Here is a 19982-nt window from a genome sequence, read left to right on the forward strand (position 1 = left end):
CATGCTTGCTGCCATTGAGGACCATACCCGGGCTTTGCGTGGGCTGCCTCCCATAGTGCTACCACCTCCTGATGCAGCAGCAGAGGGTGAGGAGAGTGACAGCAGTTCTTCCACAATAGAATAGTCGTGCAGGCCATGAGCCCAAGGAGGTATTTTTTTTTCACAACATCCACGCAGGTGGGTGTTGGTGTGCACCCTGTCCTTGAACCTCCTGGGTGGCCTCCCCCACCCACCCTGGCCCCCACATGGCCATTTTTGATAAAATATTTTTACAGTGTGTTGCCTTGTGTGGCTCACGTGGGCATCCACTGTATTCTGGCTGGGCACATGCAGGCTTGTCCTGAGTTAGGGTTAGATGCTTGGGTTCGTGAGACACACACCCCTCCTGCTTCCCGTTGCCATGGGCTTGCAAAGGGTGTGACCAAGTGACAGTGAATTACACAGTGACGTTGGGCTCCCATGAGCTGTGTGGGCAGTCTATAGTCAATACTGTGTAGACATTCCTAGTGGATATTGTTGTTGTTTTCTACACTGCATGGTGTATTGATATGTGCTTGTGCATCCTTGTCTTCCTCCTAATTTGCAGGTTCCTTCCTCATGTCTTCACAAGGCTGTCTACTTTGCAGATGGAGTTCATGTTGTATGCAGTACACTGAGACATTTGCGTGGCAGTAACACTGTACAGATGGAAGGGGTCGATGTGCTGGCGTATTCAGGTTGTAAGACTTGCACTACTTTGAATTTGTACTGTCATATTTTGCCACTTTTTCATACTGTGTTTCTGTATTGTGTTGCTGGTAAGTATTGGTTCATGTGTGCTGTTTCTTATTGATTACTGGGAGCATATTGTCTGTGGCCTGTTTCCATTTCGGACAGTGCACTTTGTGACACTTGTGTCATGTGTTGTGCATTCATTTGGTTGCTTTCACAATGCATGACATGCCATGGTGTGTTGGGTAGCTGAGATGGGGAGGGGTTGGGTGACATTGCAATATTTTCATGTTGTATTTTGCAAGGGGGTTGTCATTCATGCACCATGAATGTGTGTCTTTTTATCACACATCATTGGTTGTGTTTAAGTAGGTAGGGATGCACACAATGTAGCACTTCCAGGTGGCCAATCTCAGGCTGGTATGGTAGTGACAGTTGACTGTCCCTTATGTCATCATCATTGATTGTCAGCTGGTATGTGCCAGGGCTGTGTGCACTCCGCAGGGGTGTGATTTTAGGTGAAGTAATTGGCCACCATCTGCATACGGGCTGCCTCACCACATGCCCTTTCCCCTCCCATGCGCAGGTGGCGTGCATGTGGTTGGGATGTGGGGCTACCACCATGTCCACCGGCAGGCCCCAGCGTGTTGCAACGTTGTGGAGGACACATGCTTCCACTATGATCCTGCACACTACTGGGGGGAGTATATAGTAGCTGCCCACCAGAACGGTCAAGGGAGCGAAAGCGTGACTTGAGCACTCCGAATGTGCGCTCCACTATGCCCCGGGTTGCAATATGGGCTGTGTTGTATCTTACCTCGGGTGGCGTGGTGGGGTTCCGAATTGGCGTCATCATGTGGGTGCTCAGAGGGTAGGCACTGTCCCCTGGGGAGGTGATGATGGGTATCATTAGTGGGGTTGTGACATTACTCAGTATCTGACATGCATGCATGTGCAGAGGCATTTATACTCACCGAGCAGCCATGTATCGCCATGCCGCCCAGCTTCTAGGTCCCGGTTTAGGGTTGACATTCTGTAAATGAAACTGTCGTGGGTGGACCCTGGATAGTTGGCATATACTGAGGTGATGATTCCCTTGGCATCACACACTACCTGGACGTTGATGGAATGCCAGTGCTTGCGGTTTCTGTAGATGTGCTCTGATGCCCTGGGGGGAAGTAGAGCCACATGGGTGCAATCAATGGCACCTAGCACTTTGGTGAATTGTGCCACCCCGTAAAAATCCTGGACGACAGCCTGCCTTTCTGCAGGTGTTCTGGGCAGGTATATGTGCCTGCGGACTGATGGGCGTGCAGTCATGATGGCCAACACCTGATGTAGGCAACGTGACTGCGTGGCCTGTGACACCCCCCCCCCCACTATAGCAGTTGTCCGCTGAAATGATCCAGTGGCCAAGAAGTGCAGTACATTGAGGACCTTCTCCAGGGGGCTGAGTGCTTGGGAGCACAGGGAGGGTGATGTGAGGTCATCCTCCCACTCACTGACCAGGTCGAGTATTATGTGAGGTGGAAACCTCTACCTCCCATACACCTGGTCAACAGGCATCCCAAAAAGGCTGGTTCTGGGTGTAGAAATTCTGGGCCTGACTATCCTCCTCCTCCTCCTGCGGTATCCCACGACCACTGCTGCTAGGAACTGTATATTCATCCTGGCGTCTGAGCTTGTTTGTTGTTTGCGTGCACTTTTATGCTGCGCCAGCAGGAAGGAGGCGTACGTGTTTCTGGATTAACACGTATTTTTTGGCGCACGCGTTAGCCCCGTTCGATTCCATGAATACGTGTTTGTTTTGAACGTGCGTGTGGGCGTTCCGCGCATTTGCCTCCTGTGCTACCCCGTGACGCCCACATTTTCATGCGTTGTTCCCCATTCTGCGTGTCACGCCCCCTGTTCCGCCTACTTTTGTTGTGTGCGTTGCACTATGTACGATTTCGCTGTGCGCGTAGCGCACGCTGTTTGGAGACGTGTGCACCACGCAGAATTTTGGCACACATCCTGGGATTTACACGCGCACAGACTTCCATGAATGGCTGTGCGTGGGTTTCGCTGCGATTTTCGCACTTGCGCTGCGATTCGTACGCTTTTGCACGCTTGCGCCGAAAATTTCAGCGCACATTAATTCCATGAATCGGCCCGACAGTGTCTTGGTTTAAAGTTAAAGAGTTTTACAGTGGCAAGATTAAACGTTAAAGCTCACAGAAGCAACGTAAAAGTTGTAAAATTCCACCACTGCAAAATTTGGTGCATCACATTTTAACATGACTGAATCTCACCACCTCAAGATTTTAAGTTAAGATTTACATTTACACTAGCAAAATTCGAAGTAGAAATTCACAGCATCATAGTTTAAGGTGATACAGTGTCACTGTAGAAAGACTTAAAGTTAAGACTCACAGCAGTAAAGTTTAAGTTGACATAAACTCATAGCATCGAGGTTCAAAGTTAGAATCTTGTGATAGCAGGGTTGGACTGGTAAAATCCCACCATAACGGGGTTGAAGGCACAGATTCTTAAAATTGTAGAGTTTAAAGTTAGAAACTCAGAGCATCACACTTTATAGTGAGGAATCTCACAGTGGCAAGATTCAAGGTTGAAACTTAGAGCATCAGTGTTCAAGGTGGCAGAATCTCACAATATCTAGATTCAAAGTAAAAATAATTATAACTCTTAACGGTTAAGGTGGTAAAAAAATCACAGTGCAAAAGATTCAAAGTGACAAACTCTCAAAACTGTACATTTCAAAAATGAAAACGTCACTATGGTGAGGTTTAAAGTGACAGACTCTGACAGCGGCACAAGTCCAAAATTAAAACAGTGCTGGGGTTTAAAATGACAGACTTTCACAGTAGCAACAGTCAAAAGTAAAAAAAATCCGTGCAAAGGTTTAAAGTGACAAACTCTGATAGCAGTAAAATTCAAAATTAAAACACAGTGTGGAGGTTTAAGGTGACACGCTCTCACAGCAGCAAAATTAAAACATTTAAAAAGTCACTGCATAGAGGTTTAAAGTGACAGACTCTGACAACAGCAAAATGTATGTCTCAGAGTTGGGACAGAATGTGTAAAGAAACAACTTGTGTATGTTACGTCGCCCCATAGCTTCTTCTCTGTGGTCACTAACGTCTATGGGGGGGGGTGCTGCAGTGCAGGGCTTGGCACCTAGCGAACAGGAACACAGGGAAGGCCCTTATTCACTGCCCTTCATTGGCAGCCCTAGGAAGGTCCAAAAAGTGTGATGTTTGGATCATGTTACCCCCACCCACCCCCAACTCCCCAGCTACATAACCCAGGGCCTGGGGAGTATGGTATTCTCACACCAGAGACAATACGACCCACTAGGGAAAAAACCCAGCACACCTCTTGCAAGGAGAACAAGTATTTATTCTCATATAAATCTGGTACCCAATAGCAAGGAACTCTGCTGCCATGGAGCGCTCTAACGAAACCAGCTTAGATGGCAGCTTATAAGGGCAAAAGGCGTCATAATGACATACATCACATAGGGTACATATCCAAAGAGCTGGCTGCTGTGACCCTATACATAGGTGGCCTGCTCCATATGGGATGCCAGGTCATTGGTCCTAGCTTTTCCTGTCCATCTTCTTCCATGTGGGGTTCTTCGCTCGACGTCATCAGGTGCTGGGTTTGATAATTGCCAATTAAGAATGTGATTCACTGCCTGCCCTAATGTGCACCTGGTACCACAGACATGGGCGCAGAGGCTACATTCAAGGTTGTCTTATTTCAGCAAACCCCAGCACGATACCAGCTCGGTTCAGCACTGCTAAGTCAAGGAGAGGAGAAGCCTTGGTTCCTGTACATCTAGCTGGGAGACTGTCATCACTCATGAGTGCATGTCATCACTCCACATCATGCTACTTTGCACTTAATTAAAATAATATTAAAATGAGCAGCTAGCCACCTGGGCAGTCCCTAGACAAACAACCCATATGGCCGGTTCCAGAGCTGTAAATCCTTCTGTCAGTGACAGAGTTAACAAAAATACTGGGACGGTTAATGATCCGCTGATTACTCGGTTATTCGTCCTTGCTATGCTGCCCACCAAAGTGCATTGTGCTAGAAAAGGCAAATTGCATACTTGCCAACCCTACCGATTTAGGCGGTAGGATACTGCTTTTTAAGCAGTCCTACCGCCTACTGATTTTTTGACACCAAATACCGAATTTTTTAGTTAAAAAAAAAAAATATATATATATATAGATATATATATATCTATATATATCTATATATATATTTTTTTTACATATTTATTTTTTGCCCACGCCAGCTCGGGGGAGTCTTTCAAGGGCTCCCCCGAGCTGGCGTAGCGGGAGAAGGCGCGGCATGCAGGATTTTAATGTCAAAGGCACCCACGGCAGTGGGCTAAAAGCGCCCCTCTGCCACTGGTGCCTTTGGCAAAAGGCGCCATTAGCCCCCCACCACGCCAGCTCGGGGGACTCTTTCAAGGACTTCCCCGAGCTGGCGTAGAGGGAGAAGGTGCAGCATGCAGGCTTTTGATGTAAAAGGCACCCATGGCCGTGGGCTAAATGCGCCCCTCCGCCGCGGGTGCCTTTCACAAAAGGCGCCATTAGCCCCCCATCATGCCAGCTCGTGGGAGTCTTTCAAGGACTTCCCCGAGCTGGCGTAGCGGGAGAAGGCGCAGCATGCAGGCTTTTGATGTAAAAGGCACCCACGGTGGTGGGCTAAATGCGCCCCTCCGCTGTGGGTGCCTTTGACAAAAGGTGCCATTAGCCCCCCACCACGCCAGCTTGGGGGAGTCTTTCAAGGGCTTCCCTGAGCTGGCGTAGTGGGAGAAGGCGCAGCATGCAGGCCTTTGATGTAAAAGGCGCCCACGGCGGTGGGCTAAGGGCGCCCCTCTGCCACGGGTGCCTTTCACAAAAGGTGCCATTAGCCCCCCACCACGTCAACTCGGGTGAGTCATTCAAGGCTCCCCCGAGCTGGCGTGATGGCAGAAGGCGTGGCAGGTGCCTTATTGTCATTGAATGCACCCGCAGCGGCGGGATCATTCAATGACAATGGGCTGCTGACGCGCCCTATTCCTATCATTACCTCCTCGCCTGACTATTTTTGAAACTTTAAGATTCCTACAGATTTTTGGTTACAGAATGTTGGCATGTATGAAATTACAGCTGATCACGTGGCAGGCTCATATGACGGAAAAGGCAGATCATTCATCAGTCAATCCTGATAATCGCGACCATAATTAGAACACCCTAACAGTGTTTCCAAGCACCTGATTGGTCAATCTGCGGGCTATACGAACTGGTAAAGACAGCCGATTGGATATAGCACGGAAATATTTAATTGGAGTGTAGCTCCGATGCAGCAGCAGCTTTGTAGGGCGTAAATGCATTACACATGCTAAGCAAAGCCACCGCCGCCTACACTCGCGGGTGTAACTGCAAAGAAACATGACACACAGAACTGAAATAGTTAAAGGTCTGTGTGCCGGAACTTGATTCCTTTTGTATCCTCTGCGTTTTCCCTATTTATTTTTTTTACAAAGGATGCAGCGTCGTTAGTGCAGTTTCCTATCCGAGAGAATATTTTCAAAATTTCCAATGCTACTTTCAATAACGGTGCTCACAAGCACTTGCCTTTATGGTTGGAAATGTATTTAAAAACATTTATTCGGTGATGCTTGATGGTGTGCGAATGACAACTCAGATCACACATCGTGTTCTCAGATCAGATGGGTCTCAGCCATCACACCTGAGCTTCTTGGAAAATCACGGTTTAGCAAAACAAACCACAAAGGAGTAGAACTCTTTGGTATTAGCCATTGCATCAAAATACTTCAATGCAAGGTAACTTATTATTTTTTTTAAACAATAACTAATTGGCATAACCGTCATGCTCTGCCTGGTCCCAGAATGAACACAATGCAGTTTTTCTCTGCCACAGATTATTTTAGACGAAAAGAGAAATATCGTTTTGTGCTCCACTCAAGATTTGGCAGTATTTGCTGTGCTAATACCACCAAACTGATCTACCATTATCTCAAGTGGAAACAGTCATTCATTCATTCACTGCCCAAATTAGCCTTTTGGTTACTGTCTACTCAGGGTTCACATAGAACTCTAAGGCAGAGTAGCCGCATTGCCCCATTCAGAGATTTCCCCTGCATCATCACTACCGTTCAGAGTGCAAGCAGTTAGTGTGCATCGGTAACATAATGCCAGCCGTAAAACAGGCAGCATAGTTTAGCCCAACATTTGCATACATACAAACATTTATGTATCATTTCTCATTTTTTTCTGCTTTAATTAAACACTGAGGATTTTCTAATAGCTTTATAGACCTGCAGCTCAGGCCGTACCGGGCGTTATGGGCCGGGAAGACCGAGTGAATGGCCCGAGCTATAAAGCTATAATATTTTAGATGCATTGTGCATGTTAGGGGTTCACTCAGAAGGTCAAGGCAAGATTGAATTTATTTCATAGCAGATTGATACCCTTGATTGATGTTAAGGATCAGCTTGAGTTATGTTAAAAAATAGGGACAATTCATTTAAACATAATTAAAAAAAAAATATGGAGTGCAAATCACAAAAGCAAAACAATTCTTAAATTTTTAAAAGAATCAGGAGTACAATAAAACTTACTGTTTTAAAAACCCTGTCAATGGTGTCTTTCTTTGCTCATTAGTTGATTAATCTGGCAAGACATACCTTTCTTCCACAATTGCAGAACAGCTGGAACAAAAAGCAGAGGTGAAGGCATTGAATTTGCAGTTTATTTAAGCAATATGCCCTGAGCGTCGGGGGCATTACCAGAGTCGGTAATGCCCCCGCCGTGAGGGGCATATAGCTATTAGTACCCCTGGCCCGCAAGATCTGCGTGACCGGGGCACTAAAAGCCTTTTTTTTGTCCCAAAATGCTACAGCATTTTGGGACAGAAAAAAAAATGAAACGACCAAGAAAATGGCCGCCGGGAAAGTGAAAACGGAGTCTGTTTTCCCATTCCATGGTGGCAATCGGGAGCGGACACTCTGGGAACAGAAATGTTCCCAGCGCGTTCGTTCCCGAAAGACGACACTGAAGAAGGTAAGTGGGGTTGGGAGGGTGGAAGGGAGGGAGGGGAAAAAAAGAAAAGAAGAAATAAAACGTACCCGGGTCCCCGTCGGGGGACGATGGAAGCCTCCAACCATGTGGATGTCCCCAATTCGAGTCTCCAGACGGCTGGAGGCTGCCATCATCCCCCAATGGGGACAAAGCAGGCATAAGGTAAGTGGGGGTGGGCAGGTGGTGATGAGGGAGGACAAAAAAAAACCAACCTTGAACCCCCCGCGGGGGACGAAGGCGGCCTCGAGCAGTGCGGAGGCATGGAGTGGGGATGGCACTGCTTCAAACCTCCTCATTGGCTGAGGGGCTGCCACATAGGCATGGAATCCAGGGATTTCCGGCAGGGTAAAGCCCCGGCAAGGGCGAATCAGAATGGTTCTTCCATTCTGATTCTCCCTCGCCGGGTACTAATTTAAGAAAAGGACTTTTGTTTCAGTTGGCGTGTATTCCAGAATGTTGTTGTGGCAAAAATACATTCTTCTCTGCCCTAAAGAAGCACAATCCTACTATGCTCGAAACTGCACAACAATCCGACTCAAATGTGTTTGAATCATAATGGTACTTTAAACAGACAAAAGCTGATAGTATACTTTGTTTTCCTTTGGAAATGTGGGCTTTGAGTAGTCATTACTACCGAAAGAGGTACGTTAACAAAAATGCTAGGAAGAACCACCTTATGGTAAGAACTGAAATAAAAAGGACTCTTCAAGCAGGTTTCTACAAAAACAGCAAACAGTTAATACCAAACACTTTAACCACCCACTGCTTTTGACATCTAAACAAGACACTGATTTGAGAAAGAGACAACACAAAACACAAACACAGTCATTTAAATCTTAATTGAAACCCAGTTAGAGAAAAGGTGGCTGCAGTCAGGGTACTTAGTTTGTCTGGGACTATGACCTAGTCTACTAGTTCTTTACCTTAGTCTCTTGATGCTTGATGGCTACACTGCATTGAACTGGTCTTCTGAGCAGGTTGCCTGGGTTCAAGCTCTGATTGACGGCCTTGAGGTGGCCTGGTGGTACTCACTTATTATGGCGGTGTCTTTTAGCATGCGTTTCAATGGCAATCAGGCACTGTGGTGGTTTCTTTCAGATAAACTGCCTCCAGCAGTGGCTCGAGAGTGGAAAGATGCATTTTGGTATGGTTACGTCATGAGGTGGCTCAAAGGGGCTCGATAGCTTCTTTTGCATGAATACACTTTTTTCGAACCTGGTTCAAAGACTGCTCATGGTCCAAATCGGCTCAAAGCCCTTTTCTGTTTGTTAAGTAGAAGCAGACATTCCAGGCTTCTAGGATGATGTAGTTTCTTCTTTAAAGAATAACCCACTCTGAAGCTTTTTTCTGCTTCTAATCCCACAGGTTGAATTTGTCTGATGCACCCAATACAACAATGAGTATCATGGTTTCCTGATTTTTTGTCCTCATTTTTTGTCCTCAACAGTAGGTAACCTTCTCTTTTTGCCAGTCAATCTCCCCTCTTATCCAGGTATGCTGAAGGACATCTCTCTCGCTCGCCGTCCATTGATAATTTGTCTTCCCTCCTATGGAAGGCAATTTAGAGTCATCAAAAACTCCAAACGTAAGTTATGTTATTGATTATTATGATTTGTTTGATCTCTGGTGAAACCTAGTTCTGTGAATTATCTGATTGTAGTTGATCCAGAGTCTAAGGCTTAAGGATAATCCGGTTGAAGTATGTTGTATGCTTTGGTCTTGGCCTTGGTTTTTTGCATCGTTACGACAACTTGGCTGCTTGAGTATGTACATTATCTATGAATGTAACCAAATGATTTGTGTATTTATCTTTTTAAATTGTCTAATTTTGTATATTGAAAAGTTGTTTATAACAGCTAACTCAATAAAAAAAAAAAAAAAAGTTATGTTATTTTATTTTAGTTTTGTATAAAACATAACCTATGCCCTGGAAAGTGCACCTTGTAGCTGGGCACTTCCACTGTTTTTGTCCATAGATATAGGAGGGAGTTGGTGGGTACCCCGCCATCCCTATAGGATTCAATAGGGGACACCTCCGTTCTGGTGTGACCTCCCTCTTTTAATCTTATTTATTTATTTATTTTTACATTTGTATAGCGCACATACAGCCCAAGCGCATCGCGGCGCTGTTACTTGTGGCAAGCTTAGTTACAGAAGAGATACATGCAATCTTGAGGATACCATGCATGATGGGAGTTATAAAATGGAGTTATACACAGTCCCTCAGCTCCCATTTTCGGCCCGGTTCCTGGTCCAGAGAACAGAGGACTCTAACTGCAAGTGACATCGATCATTTTACTAGCCTATGAAAACCACCCTTTACATATAGATGAAGTGTGAAATGTCCCTTCGGGGGACACAAAAAGTGCCTGTGAATGGGATGAAACAATCTGCATCAGCTCTAGAAGGGTAACTGCTTCCTCACTGTCATCTCAGGCCCACACGAGGAATGGCACTGTTAGTTCAAATTAGCATGGCCATAACTGTGTTTCTAATCCTACCATGTGTGCCTGTCAAGCTGTCTACAATATCTGGTCCTAGGATTTGCCATTTTAACTCTGAGCTGGTTGTATGTTATTAGACTGTGCACCGCAGAAGTGAAGAGGTGTCCACTACATGGATGTCATTGTGTAAGTAACTCGTTCCTTGGGCCAGAGGTCAACATGCATGCAGCCACCGACACACTTTGTAACTACAAAGCATATGGCAAAAGTATTCTTCTTTTGAAAAGAAATATTTCTTACAAAATTCACCCTCACATACCATTTTCAAAATAAATAAAAAGCACAGGAAAGTACAACTTTGCAGATGGCGCTTTGTCAACATTGTCTTTCCCTTATTTCTCATTAATGGTAACCCTATCAACTCTAACTGATCTCCTGTTACCCTGCTCCATGTTTCCTTCTCTCACTGTTTTGTAAATAGAGACTGCAGAGGCAGTAATAGTTGATTCAGTCAGGAAACTGTTGTTGCTAGCTGTTGCAAGTTAATTCCTACATGTTTTGTTTTATTCATGTCATCTGAATTGGTAAACCCTATATAAGAAACATTAAAAGCTCAAAACGATGGGCCTCATTACGACCCTGGCGGTAGGGGGTTAACGGGCCGGTAGAGCTGCCGGCCCCATTAACTCCTTACTGCCTCATTACGAGGCCTGCTCGCGGGACCCGCTAAGGACGCCTGGTAAAACCAGGCGTCCTTAGCGGGTCCCGCAAGCAGCCCAGGATGCTAACAACGGGCCCGTCATTAACGGGCCCGTTGTTAGCATGCTCCCCATTCCCATTGAGCCCTATGGGGGCTGAAATGGGGATGTACCAGGTCTGGGTTGCTTGGATGGGGAAATACCGGGTGCTCCAAGGTCGGAATGCCCCGGGAACTCGGACCCGGTACCCGGTACCCGGTATGGGGGTAGCCATGCCGCAAAAGGCGGCATGGCTACCTCCATTGTCGTAATGAGGCCCAATGTCATTTTTAAGAGTGTTTCAGTGCTCCAAGATTCAAGACTGGGCATATTCTAGACTTGACTCCCATGAAAGACATTGATGAGTAATATACATTTTGATTAATCTATGGCTACTACATCAACTGGGCACCTCGATCGAATGCCCTCTAGTTATACAGTCCAACCCCACAACTCTGGGCAAGAAACAAGGCACTCTGATCAAAACTCGAATTTATTTAAATAAATGAAGTAAAGGCGATGTCAAGGCAAAGATCATCCCCAACTTTATATACAAGAAGTCACCACAATGTTACACAATCACAGACAGCTTGCTTACCAAAACGGATATGACCTGCCTGCATTAATCTCACTATTTCTTACACAACACAAACCTTTATTTTCATAATCAATTTTGTGTATACATTGAGGTCTGAATAGCTAAAACATTCTACTTGTAACTCAGCTCCTTACGGGCCATTGGGTTTAAACATGCAACATAGAAGTCAAAATGGCAGATGTGTTATAAGAGTAACTGGACCCTTCAAAACGTGTTAGCTTCTCTCATAATGCCATCATCTTTAAACTGCAAAATAAAGTTACATTGCATATCATGCATAGGACTTTTGCTTTCTGCAAATAATACCAACACATGCCATTATTAGTGAACTGTTGCATGCCCTCCACGCAGGTATGGTGGTAAATATGGTGCTGAGGTTTGCTGGTATGTGTTTGTCATTTGAAGCGCATAGTGAATTGCATTTGTCCTCTTTAGGTTTGATGTTAGGGAAACCGTGCTACCAATTTAGAACGTACATGTTAGGCAGAATCCTGGCCAGTTCCCTTAGGGAGCGCTACACAAGATTAGGACTAAAGGTGAGAGCAATATATCCCCTTTGGTATCAGTCTGTACCACAAAGATTTAGTTGGTAGCTGTGGCTGAGCAGTCAGACTTATCTCAAGAGGGAGATGAGCAGTATTCAGGGTTTAAACATTAGGCCCATTAGACTATGGAACAAGGAAACACTGACCAAAGCTTTGTAGTTAAAAAGTATATATATATTTATTTTATACACTTCTAATCAAACACATGTATCACAAGTCTCAAGCAAGTTAAATTAAGTCAAGGAAAAATATACACACTGCCTATACGAATTGTAGACCAAGTGAACCAGAGTGAAAACTGAGCAAAACGGTACAGTGACAACTACACACAAGGGATCCTCTAACAATTACTCAAAAGGGAGGGAAAGCACAAGTTATTCAGAAATATGCTCTTATATACCCTAACAACACTTCCCATCAGTTGTGAACCAGTTCGGTAAGACAGTGCATCAATATAAGCAATACTTAGAATGAAAACTGAGCAAAATGGCACTTCACAATGATTATATAGGGGGAAGAAAGAGTAGTTATAAGAAAGGGGTGCACCACACAGTTCGAATGGAGAATCAATCTCGAGAAGGCAGGTCTAACAAATGTGACCAGAGTCAATAGGCCTGTGCCAAAGTTAGTGGTACAGGGCAAGGGCAGAGGAACAAAATGTTCTCGTAGCTGCAGTCAAGTCTTTGGTTAACAATATTTGAAATGGTGGTTGCGAAAGTTTGAAAGGACAATGTTAAGAGAAGGGGGCGGCCAACCCAACAGGTAGGTAAAGGATTTAAAACGCCTTTAGTACTACCACGAAGAAAGGGTGGCCTGGCGTAACAATGTACCTTTAAAATGAAGAAGTGGCTCATGCGGTGGCGGTGTTCCTGGTAGTTCCTGCAGTTCGAGAGTCCAGCAGAGGAAGAGAGGCTCTCATCATGGAGGAAGGTTCGAGGTACTGCACTACCCAGGGATGAAACCAGCCGCGGTGCTGCCAAACGAAGTTTAAAAGGTACGCTCCTTTTAATCGCGGTCCGGGTCGATAGCTGCCTGGCTATCCGGTCTCCAAGCGCTGGGCACTGGTGATTCGACCACAGCAGGTTCAGGAAGGCGATTGGCAAACTGGTTGGCCCCACCAGTTCAAGGGAAGAAGGCTCTTTCAGATGTAGATCTTCTCTCGTCGTGTGGAGAAAAGTGGTGAGACGCTGCAGCAGAGCTTCACCGGTGGTTCAGTCGTTGCAGATGTCTTTGGCTTCTCTCTTCTTCGGCTTCTTAGTTCCAGTGGCGACGTCTTGCTCATCCAGTCCTCAGGACCCTGCTTTTATGCAAAAAGATTCCCATTCATACAGCCTAGCTGTCACTCATACAGTGGAGTGGTCATCTTGGCGGGAGACCCTCCAGCCTATCAGGATAGAGTGCGACCTGGTTTGCAAAGGCAACCCTGTCCAGGGGTCCTACTCCCCCTCCCACACAATGGACCCACCCCAGACTAAGTGGCGCCGGAAGGAGTGCTTCTGGGCAGAAGCCCGCCAAATGGACAAACAAAGGATCACGACCTGGGTTAGGATTGTAGAGAAAGACACGAGAAAGAAGTTATATAAAAGTTCTGGCAATAAAAAGCCACTGGAGCAAAGTTAATATAAAAATGCACCAGCGGTATGTTAGAGGCTGTCAGAACAAGCGGTAGCCTCGAACAATGGGAAAATCCCATAGAGAAATATTCGCGGTCGAATATTTATGGTAGTAACCACTGCCACCAGCCAGAAACTTTTGTGAGAGGGACTTTAGGGTACCCTCTCGAAAATGAACATAGGGGAAAAACTATTAACCCCTTCCAGTACCTCCATAGTAAGATGGGTTGGACTGGTTTAGTTCATAGGATTTGACTAGTAAAGTCAATGGGGACTTTACATGCCCTTGGAGACAGTAGTCAGTCCCAGGGTATGGAGTCTATGTTTGGGGGTTGCTGCGACACCCCTGTGTTACTGCACTGAGGGTGCTGTGTAACACATGTGTATAAAGATGGTTCCTATGGGGTAGAGAAAAGATCCCATAGACATTAAACACAAAAATAGCCTAGAGCACACATAGCAGAAATGCCTAAGAGTGGGAAAAAGGGTCTCACTCTTAGCAGGTAAAAAGAAACAAACCCTTCAAATCCAGCAAAGCTGCTGGGGGACTCTATAGGTAAGGGAAATTAGCCATAGAATGAGAATTCTCCCTAACAGTACACAATTTCAGTTCCCCCAACCAACTAGGGAAAATGTTTTTTAGAATGTATTGAACAGGCATAAGTACCCCTTCCCTTTCGCTTTAGATATGAATTTCAAAGAAGTACGGGATTTACATTTGCACCATTTTTATGGACATAGAAATGACACAACTGAATTTGCTCTCATTTCCAATTCTGTAGTAAATAGCTACAGCCTTCACAGAACACACATTATCAAAAAGAAAATCTTTATTAGGCTCTGATGTGGGTGTCTTCATGTCTCAGCTAAAGGTTAACTATGTCTGTGAACACACTTAGGGTATATTTTAATGAGTTCATGATTTTTAAGGAGTAGCACGCCAAAGGCATAGAGTTGTAAATCATTGCGCACTGTGAGGCTGGAAACCCCGGTGCCCGTGGGGTTGGCCGGCAATGGCCAGGAGAAACAGAAAAACCACAAGGAAACTCCAACCAGGGAGTTAAGTCGATTAATCCTGAGTCACCAAGAACAGTGACTCCCACTAATAAAAACACAAGAAAGGTCAATATGTCACTGGTAGGAATTACAAGAAGTTTTCCAACAGGGGATGTCGGACCACGGACTACATCTCCCATAATGCCTCTGGGTCAGCACAAATATATTCCTTTTAAACCAAAAATGAATAAAAGGGGGTTGCATACCAGGAAGGAAAGGTTCCCTTTTCCCTATAGCCGTGGCAGGAAGAGATACGAGGTGGGCAAAGTACGGGATATGGAAGTTGCACTAAGCCATGATAAAAACAAAGAAGCAGAAAACCCGACGCCTCGGGAGGTGGAGAGGGAAAGGGAGGGGCTGACTGGGGAAAGGTGGAAGGAATTGCGCACACCTGAAGGTGAAGAGGGTGGAGGGGAGGAGCGGTTAAAAACAGCCACCTGGAACTCATTAGCTCTCCCGATTCTTTCCTCTAGGAGCCGAGTGCAGGCGCAGAAGAGTGGAGCCCGGACGTCAGTGGATTCGAGTGGGCATACTAGGTCAATCTATCCCTGGGACCGAGAAAGCCCCTACAGCCGCACATTGAAACCAGGGATCCGGACAACCACAGCGAAGACAAAGACGGCAAGGAAAGAGTGCTCTTGGAACTCCTGTGACATTTTACGAGCAGAGCTCTAATTGCGAGAGCACAACGCCGTCTGGGAGGAACGTTCGTGGTTTTGTTTTCTTTATTTTCCTTCTTTGTTCAAACACGGCTCACAAGGAAAAGCCGGCAGCAAAAAGGGGAATGCTCCGTGATATGGCCAGTGCAAGTGAGGTGCAGGACTGAAAAGCCGACAATGAACACTTGAAGTTTGTTTTGTTCCTCGCCAAGATTTATACCTTTCTTCCCCTGGACACTTTAACTCTGATTTAAAGAAGGCAAATCGGAGGCGGGACCTTTCTTTACTTTGATTCTAAATGCATAGTGCCAGCGAGAAGCCTATTTACTTTGCATTATTGGTGATTTAAGTTCCAAAAACTGCAATTTCGTTCTGAATGCACAGTGCCAGTGAGAAGCCTATTTACTTTGCATTATTTGTCATATGAGTTAGAAAAGCTGCAAATTCGGTCGTAAAACCTGAATAAACCCCTTCTTTGATTTAACCTGAATTACTGACTCCTGCCTGCTATTTAACATGCACACAACTCAGAAATGTATTTTAAGTAGGACGAAATTGCCATCTTCTTTATTTTACATGCAGTGAGATTGCACTCTTTATTTTCTGTTTTTTTTATAAGACCTTCCCCAACCTCCCACTTTCTGGGTCTTAGCAGGATAATAGCTGTAGGGATTATATATCATTTCTTTTTGGGAAAATCATATAGTCACATTTGAGAAGATGCTTTCAGCTTGAGGAGTAGCCTGGACCCTTCAGATTGAAAATCTCCCAGTCAGCCGTACCCTTCTAGAACTGTTTTGATGAAGATAGGACTTCCTGATTGTCCTTCTTTGCGGGTTCCCTTGTGGCCAGAACTCATATATAATACTACATATTCTATATAGTCATATATCAATAGAAATATTTATTTATGCAGCATCCATGTGGTCTATCTCTGATTAATCCATCCATAATAATAATACCTTGTGGTATTCTTTCCTGCAGCTTTTCAAATGTCAGGATCCTATCACCTCTGTGCTCACACTTTTTAAAGTTTCTAATATTCTCATGCTTATGTCATAATTATGTCACACTATGTGACTGGGCTGATCTTCCCATTGGTCTACTTCATAGTCAGACACTCCTAACGAAAACACCCCTCCAATATTCATTGAATAATTATAAGTTCTATGCTTGTGAACAGAAAAAGGTGGAGCCCAAACTTCTCCTAATATTTGTGAAGGCAGAATTGGGTTTGTTCTATCGTTACTGGTCGTGGCCTGCTACATTAATATTATATGGATTACTGTAGTCTCCTTTCTGAGATGCACACCTGCATATGTGAAATACAATTGTGCTGTAAATATTATTATGTGTACCAATATTAATCAGTGTATTAATTATTACAAATAACATACATTTGGCATCAAATTGAAGAGGAGCCTCTTGGCTCAAAATGTACCCAGTGCCATGCTTGTACATGGAATGGTTCCAAAGGTATGAGCCAAAATCGTTTCCATATGTAAGTGTCATGTCAATTTCAAATGGCGTATGGTTTCCTATGGATTCCCAGCCTTAGTTTTGTGTGACCACTATGATTTGCTTCTTTGTGTCTCACACTGCGATTTGTCAACTTGTTTGACTTTGCTCATGGTTGCCCTCTACTGCACATTTGCTCCTTGGTGTTCCTGTCATGATGAAGTAGATTCCTAAAAGCTCAGGCACCAACCTCTTCCTTCCTACTGAACCCTAGAATTCTGGCTGAATGCTACACCCAAAGTCCCACAGAGAAAATAAGAATTGACTCTAATCTACACAAAGGATCATGAGGACCTAACTGGGAGAGGGAGTTCAGCTGGAGTGCCCCATTGACACCTACCTTTCCCTTCCTACCTCTCACTGTTCAGACAGAAAAAACCCTGAAGCTGAAAACAGAAATAGCAATACACATGCACACTATTAATGAGGGCTGACATGTATTCCCTATGTCTGCCCATATTAGCAATGCTTAAAACAGCATGTCATCTGAGCCACAGACCAGGCCTTCTTGGTAAATGCACAGTGCAATGAAAACACTTTCATGTTTAGTGAAATGAAAGACGCAAGATTTGCTTTTGCGTGTTCTAATGAAGTACAGCAGAGTTTTTTTCATTTGCCGGGCTGCACACCAATGTCCTTGAGCCGGGTACATCACAATTTTATTGTTTAAACAATGCTGTGCATTGTTGCTGTTTACTGGGATGGAGGCCAATGTTCTTGCAAAATACAAAGCATAGATAATGGAAAACATTGCGGACTACAAAATGCAGTCCTTTGTGTAGTTTTATTCTGCAGTTTTAAACACGATTCTGTAGATCACTGACACATTTGTTCGAACAATTCCTAGGGCTGAATGATGACATGTCCTTGGCCTATATTTACACAAGAAAGGTGCTGTCAGCTAAAAATTATTTCTTGGCACAATTCCTAGTAACTGATGACGCCTGTGTCCTCGATATACTGTTTATAAAATGTTCAGTGCTGGATGAAGTTTGTGGATTGTAGGCATGGAATAGGGATGGCCCGAAGAGTAAGTAACAGAGTAAGCTCAGCCACTGTACACAGCAGTTCGGGGCAGCAGAGCAGGAAGACCAGGAGGCAGATGGCTGGAAGGAGAAGAAGAGCAGAAATGCTTTCCATATGGAGGGGGTAAACTCTGTCCTAATTCTTTTACTGGATTTTTGAATCCCCAAGCTGGTTTCTGGCTATTTTGAAAAATGTATTAGCAGAACTTGAATTATTTTTGAGCTGCTTCTGGAAAAACCTTTGCTTTCCCCCCCAAAGACACTTCAGCTCACAGCCTAAGAGCAGAAACCTTATTATATACTATAGACTGGCTATATGCTGGCATCAGTAAGTCCAATGGAAATGTAATTCTTTTTTAATCATTTTGTCCTATTTCTGATGCTTTTTTTATGTGAATCCTGTAGTGCAGTTTAAGGTGGCTTTTTAAAATTTATTTTACAATTGTGTTCATTTTTTCAATGCTTCCTTTATTTGTGGATTTTTCCAGGTATTCAATCCTGTCCAGCCCTCACCTCTCTATCCTCTACAGTTAGTGAGTATGGGGTATTTTGTTTTGCCCTTCATTTGATATCACATTGAGAAAGGTATTGAGGTATTGATTGACGCAGGTGCTTCTATGAGATTGCCTATCATGATTTGGTGAGGCAGGTGCTAGATTTTCTGGTGAGGTAGGTAGTTGGTTTTTACGGTGACTCTGATTTCTTGGAGAAGGTTGATCATTTTTAGTCTTGATTTGAGGTAGAGGCAATGACAATGGTTCTGTATTTCCATGAATGATTTTCTTTTTTTAAGTGTGCTGTGTATATTAATGATAATAATGGTAAAAGATGTATTTTTCACATGAGAGTCTAAGAAGCATTCATTGAGTGTTCATTAATCAGTGAGAAATATTTGAACATGAACTTAAGGAGTGGGGCATCTATCTAAATGCATTGTGTATTGATATGGTGTTATATATGGTACATGTCTTTATATACACATATGAAGGGTTACTGGATGGTATGAGCAGTTGACTATCAATACAAATATAGGTGAGATTGGTAAACCTGTGTTGGAAATTGAGAGCAGCTTCCTACTGACTACCGCGGTTGTTGCTGGCTCTCTTTACTGTTGCACAGTGACAGGTGCATGCTTTTCCCAACCTCCACACCTACCATAGCACCTGCTGGGGGGGTCAAGAACACTGCTCTGGGGGTGGAGGGAAGGACCTGGAGGTAGGGTGATCACATCAGGGCAATATGAATGTTCCAATACAGTTCAGTAAAGACAAACACCTGGCTTTTTAGATGAGAGAGTTGGGGAAGAATGGGCAGGATTCCAAAGCACACAGAGATCCAGGGAAGGAACTAGGCAGGCAACGAGGCCTACAGCAAGGGCATTGCAAGCTTTGAGGTGGTCACCAGAGTCCTGTGGGCAGAAGAGCTGGAAAAGTGAAAGCCGGAGAGCATGGACGCTGCAAAAGAAGAGCATAAGTCAGTGAGGCAACGTGGGAGAGAAAAGAGATGGGGCACCTCCAGGGATAGACGGGAAGGCGAAGGAGTGAGAGTGAGATAGAGAGAGAGAGAGAGAAAGAGAGAGAGAGAGACAGAGAGAGAGAGAGAGAGAGAGAGAGAGAGAGAGAGAGAGAGAGAGAGAGAGAGAAGATCTGACCCGTGACATGTGTCGAGGTTTGTCTCACGTCTTCCGCGGGAGCAGCTACTCCTACAGACGCCCTCCAGGCACTTCCAACCCAGCCTTGCATGAATTTGCAGTTGAGTTAGGAACCCAGGGGAGGGAAAGGGGTAGTGGATACAATTTTAAAAAACAACAGATGCGTCACAGGCTGGCTCTTGTCTCAGCAATCTGCAGTGGGATGTCACAATTAGTACACCTTCTTTTCCCCAAAAGTAAATACTCTACTTGAATGTTATCCCTTCAGTTCCCTCCCTTACCTGTCACACCTCCACCACAAGTCAGAAGGTGAATGAAAAAT

The 19982-nt window shown here is 44.7% G+C and overlaps 1 protein-coding gene across 1 annotated transcript in view; it reads right to left on the reverse strand.

Annotated features, from left to right (window-relative positions):
* Positions 1-19982, reverse strand: part of LOC138528100 (olfactory receptor 6N1-like) — a 35500-nt gene that overhangs the window by 9765 nt on the left and 5753 nt on the right. The window lies entirely within an intron of this gene.

The sequence above is a fragment of the Ambystoma mexicanum genome, chromosome 7q (assembly GCF_040938575.1).
Source record: "Ambystoma mexicanum isolate Mex_15411 chromosome 7q, UKY_AmexF1_1, whole genome shotgun sequence".
NCBI classification, from domain to species: domain Eukaryota; kingdom Metazoa; phylum Chordata; class Amphibia; order Caudata; family Ambystomatidae; genus Ambystoma; species Ambystoma mexicanum.